The following is a 12436-nucleotide window of genomic DNA, read 5'->3' on the forward strand; positions in this document are numbered from 1 at the left end:
ACCACGTACTTATACGTTTGTGACTATTACAGAGCCATCTATCACAAAGCGAAAAAAGTGGTCCAACTAAAACATTCATATTTCTTTACGTGCTACATGAATATGTAATAAAATAAGGGGCTTCATATTTAAAGAAACGCAGTTGATACCCGTTTGACCTATGGCAGCGCCATCTAGTGGTCCAACTACAGCGCCATCTGGTTTCCCCCTTCAAGCTAGACGAGTTTCGTTCTCTGTAGTTTTTTCGTTTGATGCTTATTTCGAGAGATATTTGGCCCGGTCACTATCAATGGACCACCCTGTAATATATATATATATATATATATATATATATATATATATATATATATATATATATATATATACAGGGTGTTACAAAAAGGTACGGCCAAACTTTCAGGAAACATTACTCACACACAAATAAAGAAAAGATGTTATGTGGACATGTGTCCGGAAACGCTTAATTTCCACGTTAGAGCAGATTTTAGTTTCGTTCTTCCAGCTACGCTCAATGGAGCACGTTATTATGATTTCATACGGGATACTCTACCTGTGCTGCTAGAACATGTGCCTTTACAAGTACGACACAACATGTGGTTCATGCACGATGGAGCTACTGCACATTTCAGTCGAAGTGTTCGTACGCTTCTCAACAACAGATTCGGTGACCGATGGATTGGTAGAGGCGGACCAATTCCATGGCCTCCACGCTCTCCTGACCTCAACCCTCTTGACTTTCATTTATGGGAGCATTTGAAAGCTCTTGTCTACGCAACCCCGGTACCAAATGTAGAGACTCTTCGTGCTTTTATTGTGGACAGCTGTGATACAATACGCCATTCTCCAGGGCTGCATCAGCGCATCAGGGATTCCATGCGACGGAGGGTGGATGCATGTATCCTCGCTAACGTAGGACATTTTGAACATTTCCTGTAACAAAGTGTTTGAAGTCGCACTGGAACGTTCTGTTGCTGTGTGTTTCCATTCCATGATTAATGTGATTTGAAGAGAAGTAATAAAATGAGCTCTAACATGGAAAGTAAGCGTTTCCGGACACATGTCCACATAACACATTTTCTTTCTTTGTGTGTGAGGAATGTTTCCTGAAAGTTTGGCCGTACCTTCTTGTAACACCCTGTATATGTGTGTATGTGTGGGTGTGTGTGTGTGGGTGGGTGGGTGTTGTTCATGAAGGCTGGAGGACACTATGAGTACAAAAATATTTAAGATTTGAGATTTTGAGAAGCGAGAAAGACAATTTTTTTGTATGCCATATGTGAACAGTGGCCGGCCCGGGCGGTGAGGCCGAGCGGTTCTAGGCGCTACAGTGCGGAACCGCGCTGCTGCTACGGCGCAGGTTCGAATCCTGCCTCGGGCATGAATGTGTGTGGTGTCCTTAGGTTATTTAGGTTTAAGACAGTGAAGCTGTGTTGGCTGCCCGTACAGAGCTGGCGCTGGACGAGGAGCTGCACCGCAGCTACCGGCAGGAGCAGGAGCTGCAGCTGCTGGCGTGGGAGGTGCTGCGCTGGCAGGGCGGCGAGGGCCGCAGGTCGCGCCGCCGGCCGCTCTCCGTGGACCAGCTGCGCCAGCTGGTGCCCGCGCTCACGCTCAACGACTGCCAGGTACTGCTGGGACTCGGGTCACCACTTCACAGGCACCTTCTGCAGCAATACACAAGTCTTCCCCGTCGGAACTGACAGCCACGGCATTTTGACGAACTTGTCCTGACCTCGTCTTAGCGACGTGTTGCTATAGATGCTCCATTTTACTCTGTTGTTGATACCATCGGGACAACAAATTCCATCAGCAAACTGTGTGCGTGGCTGTAGGGAACCCATTCAGCACCGCTGCAACGAATTTTTATATGGATAAATTTGTAGATGCAGCTCTTCAGACGTCGAAGAAGAGATCTTCACGCTGGTTTCGGTATGTTGACGGTATTCTCGTTATAGGCCTCAAGCACAAAAAGAACTCTCAGGATTTCTCAATAATATTTGTTCTGATATAAATTTCACTATGGAAATAGATAAAAAAGGAAAAATTTCTTTTTGGATGTACGGATATACAGAGTACCCGGCGGATAGATACCTCCTCAGAAATTCTAATCACTGTCCCAAGCAGAAAAGAGGACTGATCGGAACATTGGTGGTCAAGGCTAAGAGTGGGTGATAGACAGTACTTGGAGAACGAGCTCTATCAGTTAAGAACTGCATTTACGAGAAACGGCTATTTTGTCAAAGCGATAAATAGTGCACTACACTCTAAAAGATCGGGAGCTTCTAATGAAAAAGAATTACCTAAATGGAAAGATTTCATCCTATTCCTAAGAACAGTCAAAGATCATCAGCGGCGTACTCAGAAGACACGGTATCAGCACAAAGGTTAAACCAATAGGAAAGGTGCACGAATATTTGAACGTTGCGGTCAGGTGTACATAAGAACTACAAAAAGAAACATTAATTCTCGCCTTAAGTCACACAAGAACAACTGTTATCCGGGCAACACAAACAAACTGGCAGTAGTAGATCACGCGCTGGGACTAGGGAACTACCAAATTCGTTTCTCGGATGCTATAGTTTTATCAAGATCTGACATTACTGTTCTAATACGTACAGAGAGGACATTGAAATTCATAAGCACAAAAACAACTTTAACGCAAAACAAGAAAGAGTAAAAATAAACAAGTTGTGGGCTTTAGTGCTAAACAAAACAAACAGCGCTAACTCTTTTCCACTACAAGCTCCCTAACACACGTAGGCATGACTCCGCGATCTTTGACAGTGGTCTGTTGACATCACCCACCGAATGTTGTGTCATGTGGATATGTTTAAACACTTCGATTTGCTAAGTTTGTTTGAGTTTGTAACTGCTTTTTAGTCGTTATATTCTTTGATTATGTATCCAGCATTGGTAGACGAAACGTTAGGCAGATGAATACGACTTAGGCAATGGATAATGCCCATAAAAATCACCAAAATTAAGTTTTAAACTGTTGCAAAACAACCACTTCTGACTCCTGTTCTTCTTCTAAGTCCTGGCTGCCGAATTCTGTGGGCGGGAAGCTGACGTATTGGTTCTCCAGTATCGCACGGAGTGCAGTGCCAAGTATGCTTACTCATTGGCAACGTTATTTGTTACTTGGTGAGTGCCGTACAGTACTTCGACGTCAGTGGTCCAGAAGCCAGTCGCGGCTAGCAAGCAGCCCTTGACGCCAGGATTGATATGCTGACATAGTGGTGGCTGACTGCGGCAGCAGCCTTTCTGACAGAACTCGTCCTGTGACGCTGGCGGGATGTGCGTAGGCCCATGTGGAACCCAGGACCCAAGAAGACTGGCTGGAGTGTCAGATGGTGGCACCAGCTAGGTGGTCTCGACTCGGCGACCCAACTCAAAGCCTGGAAACATCAGAACTAGCCAACAAGTCATAGATCAAAGAATTCGTCTGGTTATTGACGCTGCTCGATGAGGCTAGAAGTAGCTTAGCCATACATTTCATTGAAGACTGGAGACCGTACCAGCCGAATGCATGACGACGATAGAATGCTACTATTGGCTGACGTGGAAGAATTGTACTCCATATAGCAGGATGTTTTATGAAAGGAGGTAGGTCCTGTCATATAGTCAGCTGTGTAACTCTGCCTTGTGCTACAGCACGTAGATCCTAGTCCACTATCGATGGCAGAACGTCGCATTCTAGGGTGCTGTGCTAGCACTATTGAAGCGCCAAGCTGCAGAATTACATCGGTGTGTGGCCCACATACCGCCTGAAAGTCATCCCAAAAGAAAACCATTGCCGGCAAGATGATCCACTAATGTGTGAAGCCTGTGGAATACTACTTTGGATACCACCTATTTTAACTAGATGTCTGTTATGCGCCGACGTAAGGACAACCTTTGCCTAGCTGGAGACCTGTCCACCTTCCTAGTTCACAAACATAAGTTTTACATAAATTTCTAAATTGTTTGGAGTGTCAGGCCTCATATCTAAAGTGTTGGGAGGCGAAATCAATACGTTTTAAGTATCTGTAAGTCGACAGCTATGCATATAATACGCAGTGTGCATGAAAACTTTTCCCGAAACGATTGGCGGATTGTTAGTCCACAGAAACACTTGTTTGTTCAAAAATGGTTCAAATGGCTCTGAGCACTATGGGACTCAACTGCTGTGGTCATCAGTCCCCTAGAACTTAGAACTACTTAAACCTAACTAACCTAAGGACATCACACACATCCATGCTCGAGGCAGGATTCGAACCTGCGACCGTAGCGGTCACGCGGTTCCAAACTGAAGCGCTTAGAACCGCACGGCCACACTGGCCGGCGCACTTGTTTGTGTCGACGTAGCCAGTTATTCTGAGGAAGTCTGGTAAGGTGTGTTCCTGAAAATCGTCACAGCAATTTAGCTTGTGTGAAAGGGAATGGGTGAAATCACGAGACGGGTATTTTGATATCCAGGAAGGGTTAGTAACGATCATCATCATCATCAACTGGAGAGCTGTTTTTATGACAGAGTTGTCCTGCTTTCTGATTTTGTGTCTTTACCAGTGCAATCAGGCTTTCCTCACTTTATCCACAATTCAAACGACGCCATATCTTCGTCGAAAATCCTCATAAGACTGAGATCCCACCAAAGCAACTTCATCTCCATTGCATAAGATGTCTGCTGATAAGACGTCATCGAACAGCCTTATGCACCGTAAACGGCCGGCCGCGGTGGTCTAGCGGTTCTGGCGCTGCAGTCCGGAACCGCGGGACTGCTACGGTCGCAGGTTCGAATCCTGCCTCGGGCATGGGTGTGTGTGACGTCCTTAGGTTAGTTGGGTTTAAGTAGTTCTAGGTTCTAGGGGACTTATGACCTAAGATGTTGAGTCCCATAGTGCTCAGAGCCATTTTTTATGCACCGTAAGTGGCTGCTGGGCGTACCATGCACTTGTAAATCTTTGCCATTAGGTGTTTTAGCTTCTTTTTGGCACATAGGACGCTCATGACCAGTCTCCACTTGAATAGTGCTACGTTTATCCTTCCCCACATATCAGAACGACAGGCCGCGGCGCCTACGTCACGAAGGCAGGCTTGAGCTCGCTCGCTCATCTCAGCTGGAAAAATGCGTTTCTAAACTTGTTGTCTCCCAAATGCGTGTATGCGTACTAGCGAAAATTGGATCTTCCCTTGGAATCTTCTATTATGAAGCCTTACTGATTACTAGTCGCACAAAAGCCACGCGGAGTGGCCACGCGGATGGGGCGCCAAGTCACGGATTGCGCGGCCTCTCCCGCCGGAGGTTTGAGTCCTCCCTCGGGCATGGGTGTGTGTGTTGTTCTTAGCATAATTTAGTTTAAGTAGTATGTAAGTCTAGGGACCGATTACCTCAGCAGTTTCGTCCCTTAGGAATTCGCTCACATTTGAACATTTGAATTAATCGTACAACAAAATTTAAAATCAATTCTCGACATAAATGGTACAACGGCTTGTTTATAACATTTAGTCTCTTCTGCGTGACAGTCCTCATTTCACAGAATGTAACTGATAATCATTTTGGTATGATTTCAATTTTATTGTACCCCAGTACAGCCGTAACAAATTATTAGTCGGTCTATGGAGTTCCTATCATTGTAGGACTAATGGCATTAAGATTCCATAGTAATGGATTTCAGTAGAAGATGCAATTCTCGTTACCAGTAAACGGGTATAGAAAAGTAGTTTGTCTGCTGAGATGTGCGAGCTCGGCCTACCTTCGTGACGTACCCGTCGTGGCCTGTCTTTCTCGCAGTCGCAGCCGGGATGACTCTCACAAACAGTTATCATTTGTGTATACGAGTTAAGTCTTGTGCAGCCTCGCAGTGGATTAACTGAGGCCTAACAACGAAGTATCTCTCATTTAGGTTCATCGTGTGGAGGAGGAGGACCTATCCCCTGGCGTTCTGAAAAGTCCTTACATTCTATTGGACTTGTAGACTTCTGTGTGTAACAAATAGAATCATTTGGTAAAAACTTTCGTAGCTGTGAAGCAAGATCGCTAAAAGACACACTCGCTCACCAAGAAAGCATCCACCATTATACGAGGGCTGTTCAGTAAAGAATGATTATAATTTTTTTTACAACATATCTTTACTCCTCATAATTTTGATGGTCCTTCTCAAAGTAGTCTATCATGAATGCGATGCACTTGTCCCAGCGTTTCTGCCAGTCTTCAAATACATGCTGGAAACCATTTTTTGAGAGGTCTTCCAAAATCGTCTCTGCAACCTTCATCACTGTTTCTGATGATTAATAATGCCGCCCACGAAGGCATTTCTTCATGTTAGGGAATAGAGAAAAGTCACATGGGGCTAAATCCTGACTAAAGGGAGGGTGAGGGACACACTTCACGTTGAATTTTGTAAGACATTCAGCAATAACATTGGAAATTGCGGCCACGCATCATCGTGATGCATCATCCGGAAGTGTGGTCTTTTGCGGCTGATATGGACTTGCAAAGTTTTCAGGACATCCCTGTAGTATTTTGCAGTTACTGATGTCTGTGCAGGTACAACATGCTGATAAACAGTTCCTTTAATATCAAAGAATGAGATGACCATAACTTTCCCAGCAGAGGCAACCACTTTTGCCTTTTTGGGAGTTGGAGATGAAGGAGATTTCCACACTGAGCTTTGCTGTTTGCTCTCAGGAAGAAAATGATAGCCAAGTTTGATCAGCAGTTATTATATTTGAAAGAAACTTCGGATCTTCCTCTAACATCTACCTTAACTGCATGCAGACGTGCACGCGAATGTCCTTTTATTCGGGAATCAACAGTCTTGGAAGCCATCGCGCACAAACACGTGTCATGTGTAATGTTTCTGTCACCAGCTTGTGGGTGGCACCCAATGAAATGTTGAGCATTTCAGACAGTGATCATAAGGTAATTCGTAGATCCTCTCTCACAATGACAGCAGCAGTGTTGATGTTTTCTTCCGTAAGAGCAGTAACTGGAGCACCGGGTCCACCTTCCTTTGAAATTGTCTTCCCTTTTTCAACATTTTAAACCACCTTACAGCCGTGCTGTAGGAAGTAACAGACTCTCCATAGGCCTCCAGTAACACTGTATAGACCTCTGCTGAATATTTGTTGAGGCGTAAGTAGAATTTAAAAGCCGCATATTGTTCCCCGCTGTTACCTCCATTGCAGCGTTAGGCGATACTGAACATGTCTGACCTTGCCTGCCTCTCATAGACGGGAACCAGGAGTCCGAATAATGAAACTACTACGGCGTGTTTGTTGCACATTAAGCTAACAGGATATAATAAGATTAAATTTTAGCACGAGAAATTATAACCATAAAAAATTATGTTCATTCTTTATTGAACAGCCCTCGTATTTAGTTGCCTTACCCTACTCCAATGACTGTAAGATCTGCTGAGCTCCCTATTTGTCAGGCTTCTTCAACAGGCCCCTTTACTTCATTAATTATTTGCCTCTCAGCCTCAGGCGAGTTACAAGTCATAGCTCGGGTCACTCGGACCTGCTTTTACCATAGCCCACCGCAAGATGCCCAAGGCTTAAATATACAGAAAAGCATCTCTACTAAGGACGGTCAAAAGAACTTTCTCCCCCTATCCGTTCATCACATTATCAACTGTAGTGTAATAAACAAAAGGGTGCAGACTTTAATACAATGCCCTACCTCAAAACCGAGAACACTTAATTGAATGTAACTTTATTGTTGAAATATTTTGTTTAGTGAATAAGTCATTAGTACTACAAACCGGAAAACAATTTTCTAGGGGTTTCAGAGGATAAAGAAATTGAAATTAAATCATTATGTGCAGATGTACCGGGTTATTTAAAAAAACAGGCCCAATTCAATTTATTTTTGTTTCAAGAAGTATAAATGGCGTACGAATAACATGCACACAGTTGGAAATCAGAGGATCTAAAGTTTCTTTTTAGCACCTCTGGAAAACTTATAGTTTAGTAAACTACCGATACAGTGCTCACGACGACAGACACGCAGATCATATCAGTTGTGAGTAAGGTGGTTACCATGCAAAATAATATTTTCGATATTCTCGATTTAGGAAGACTTGAGTTGGCAGTTTCACTGCACAGTGCTTTTCATCTACGGTTTGGTACTGAATTACTAACTAGAAAAGGCATAAACAGTTACTTTAAGCACTTTTAATGTAGCTCCTATCAACCCATAATTATTAATTCTCAGCAGATTGGCATTTACTTTTACTGAGGTTCTTTGATATCAAGAAGGACGACATGAACGCAGGGAAATCTCGGCTGTAAGATAGTTGGCGGTTATTGTAAGCGCAGTAATTACAACCGCATACCTGGAAAGTTCCCTCAGAACTCACTTCTACAAGCGACTTACAATGCAGCCTCCATGACAGTTGTATGGCACATTAACTATCTTACGGAAAACATGCGAAGTCGAATGAGAGCGAATTACTACGTCCTTGCCCCACCATAGTTTGTTGCAATGGAAACTGAGTGATTTAGTGGTAGTCTTTATCGTCACTTCTTATAGAGAAGCAACGTCGTACACGCGAATCTATGCTCATCACACAGCAAAGGTAACAGAGAATGGGACGGGGACCTACTGAACACTCTAAACGACGAAAATGTCGCTTGGTCTAGCGAGTGGGAATACACCTTGAGGTATATCGACAGCGAGGTATGAGTGTGTCAAAAAACACGTCACATGAAACATCCTACTTGTCAGCACACTTCAGGCAGATGGTTTGAGTTTCTCACGGTCGGATTTTTACATGAGTTACTGAGTGAGGTGGCATAGTGAATAGCACACTGATCTCGCATTGGGGATTTCGATGGTTCCAGTCCGCTCCGGCCATACTGATTTAGGTTTCCCATGATTTCCCTAAATCGCTACAGGCGAATATCGAGATCGTTCCTTCTGTATCCTGTGATGGGGGTAATCCACGCTAGAAGACGGGAGATGTGTCCAGGTAACCAAGATCAATGGTACTTTGTTACTGATACAGACAGTACATCCTAAGGCGAGGTTCTGAACAGCCACTGAAGAGCTTATGGAGGAATGTAACTGAAAGAGCATCCTGACCTGATGAGAAAGTGGACTAGCCGAAAACAGTTCTTGAAGGTGCAGCTGAGTGCACAGTTTGTCACAGTAAGGAAATAATGTCATAGGCAAAGTCCAGATCTGCTACTCTGTCGAGATCTTGGCTCCAGCTGGCATGCGCTGTGCTCTGACGAACGGCAATCAGTAAACTTCTATGTCGAACTCCCACTCTTGGGGACTGATTGAAGAGCTGGTGTGCAGTGTCTCATAAAGCTGCCCAGAGGAGCAATACTGTGAGATGTCGTGACTGCATCACGTAGCCCACGCAGGCGAGCTACTGCAGGCAACAGCGGCTGTGTGGCACGCGCCTCCCGCGCAGTGTCTGTCAAACGCAGGATCAGCTGCAGTTGAGTTGCGAGCACCTTGAAAGTGTAGTAAGCAGAGGCTCTCTGTTATATGGCGGGTGGCTGAATCAGAAGGTGGCAGCCACGGCTACTACATCCTTCTTTCATATAGAGGATATGCCAAAGACCAATACACTGCGTAGTCAACAGCTATGATGTACATGACATCCTGGATGACGCATTCCTTTCCCCTACAGAGGGAGAGGCGGTTGTGACGTCGGAGTAGATGACAGACGTGGATGCAACATCCATTCATCTCCAAGGGAGAGACAGAGAAGCTGTTATGGAGAAGAAGCACCTCCCAGAGAAATGGGATGCCTTGACAGGGTATGGCAGATCTTGGAACAGGTTCCTGTTGTTGTGGCGACTTCGACTGGAAGCAAGGTCAGAGGCCAGTGGCACGAAGATAGCCATGAAGAGAGTGACCCTCCTGTTAGAAAATAGTGAGGGCCAAACCTGGAAAGGAATGGGCATACTAAGATGTACGATATGGCTGCCGAAGCAGCATGACCTGGCGAGGCCAGGCTTGTGACGAAAATCTATAACTGGCAAACCAGACTGCACTGGATGACTGATAACCGAGACCAATAAACAGGGTGGGGCTATTTTGATCCTGGAATAGGCATGTTGCACAAAGTGGGGCCTGTCAAAGGGGAAACCAAGTGCATAAGACTAGTTTGACCCTTTCTCAGATGGGAACAAGCTAGGGAGAGGAATCAGGACTCCAGGAATGTTGGGTGACAGTCAGCAATAGGCACGAAGGATGACTGAACCAAGGGAAATGTGTCCAGAGGGAACCAGGTGTGGTCACAGGAGACGACAGAGGACTGTGTGACGTCCCCTTCATACCGAGCTGGGAAAGTCCCAAAGAGGACAGGAGTTGAAGGCACCGGCTGCACAAGGGAAGAGACGATGGAGGAGACAGTGTAGTGGGCCTGCATCATGTGGGCTGATAGCGTGCTGGTCAGTGACGTGCGAGCTGACACCATGCAGGCCAATGGTGTGCTTGCCGATGGCGTGCTAGCTCGCAGCGAGGAGGGTGGTGGTGGTGCCGGAAGCCGAAAAGGTGTCAGGGCCAGCATCTAGGACACAGGCGACAGTGAAACCCAAAGCAGCTCTGGGGCTGCAATGAGGACACCGTCGGTGCATGACTAGGTGACGCAGGAGCCAGTGGTGCCACATTGGGAGGCGTCATGGCAGGCGGTGCTGCAGCAGGAAGGTGCGCCATATCGGGAGGCGCCTGATTGGGTAGGAGGTGCTGGATCAGTAGGAGCCAGAGTGGGAGGCACCGGAACAGAAGGCGCTGGTGCAGGAGGCCCCAGAGTAGGAACTGCCAGAGAGGAGGCGCTGAAGCAGGTGGATTATCCTCGTGTGGGGTTGTTTAAATAAATGTGATGTTAATATGCCTAGGATCGTCTGAGTATTGATATGTTGGGATGTTTAACATTCGGTACCAAGTGATGTGGTGCAGTGGTTAGCACTCTATTCAGGATGACGATAGTTCAAATACGCGTCTGTCCACCCTGATTCAGGTTTTCCATGATTTCTCTAAATTGCTCCAGGCAAATGACACAATGGTTCCTTCGAAAGGGCATGGCGGATTTACTTCCCCATCCTTGAACCAATCCGAGCATGTGCTCTATATCAAATGACCTCATTTTTGATGGCACGTTAAACCCTAATCTTCCGTTTTATTATTTACATGAGTTGAAATGTGATCTACAATATGCCAAGCATCATCCGGGCATTCTCGTATGGGGATCTTTACCTAAGCTGAAATATGTCCCCCAATACACATAGGAACATTTGAGTACTCTTCATGTGGGGATGTTCACATGAGCTAGAATGGGATCCCATAACACCTACCAATGACTCAGTATTGCCCTGTGGAGATGTTTACATGAGTTATCTCGACACGCCAGTTGTCGTCTGAGTATTCTCATATGGTGATGTTTCCAGGAGTACAAATTTGATCCCAATACGCCTAACATCATCTGAGTAAAGTTGCCTGGGGATGTTTACAGGAGTTACTCAGTGAAGCGGTGCTGTTGGAAGCACGCAAGTCTCGCATTCGGGGGCTGATGGCTCAAATCTACGTCAAGCCATCCTGATTTCGATTTTCCGTGATTTTCTTAAATCGCTTCAGGTAATTATCGGAATGGTCGCTCTGGAAGGGCGCGGGCTCCCCATCCCTGAAGCAATTAAAGCTTTCACTGCGTCTCTAATGACCTTGTTGTCAGAGGAACACTAAAGGCTCATCTTCCTTTTTTGTTTACATGAGTTGAAGTATAGTCCCAGATATGCCTATCATCGTCTCCCCTCAGTTCCAGAAACCTTCTGTACCAACATGTGGATCTGTCTATTCACTTGGAAAACAGTGACCGTGACTTGTGTTGCCGGTGAGGGTGGCCGAGCGGTTGTAGGCGCTACAGTCTGGAACTGCGCGACCGCTACGGTCGCAGGTTCGAATCCTGCCTCGGGCATGGATGTGTGTGATGTCCTTAGGTTAGTTAGGTTTAAGTAGTTCTAAGTTCTAGGGGACTGATGACCTCAGAAGTTAAGTCCCATAGTGCTCAGAGCCATTTGAACCATTTTGACTTGTGTTATGGGATAGATAATGCAAGAGAATGTATCAGAACAGTCTGTGATAAACTTCGTTGATATGAGGATGCTTGTGTGTGTGTGTGTGTGTGTGTGTGTGTGTGTGTGTGTGTGTGTGGTGCACCAGATTACCTCACCTTCAGTCCGGTTGAACACATCTGGCGGCAATGAGATGTGAGGATATTGGACCCACCTCCAATTTAACTCCTTGATTTTAGAACAAGGGCTGTGCTGCAGTCGTTCAGAACGCCTCAGCAATGCTTTCTGTGTAAGCTGACTCTAGGGGGCGACGTTTTGCCGGTCACGAGCAGCTATGCGCTACTACATCTGTCTAAAATTGATTTGCTCAGCTGTGTAAATCTGTCCACATCGGACACATATGTAGCAGCCATGTTCCTAATCAGGT

Source organism: Schistocerca cancellata, chromosome 6, assembly GCF_023864275.1.
Source record: "Schistocerca cancellata isolate TAMUIC-IGC-003103 chromosome 6, iqSchCanc2.1, whole genome shotgun sequence".
Classification (NCBI taxonomy): Eukaryota; Metazoa; Arthropoda; class Insecta; order Orthoptera; family Acrididae; genus Schistocerca; species Schistocerca cancellata.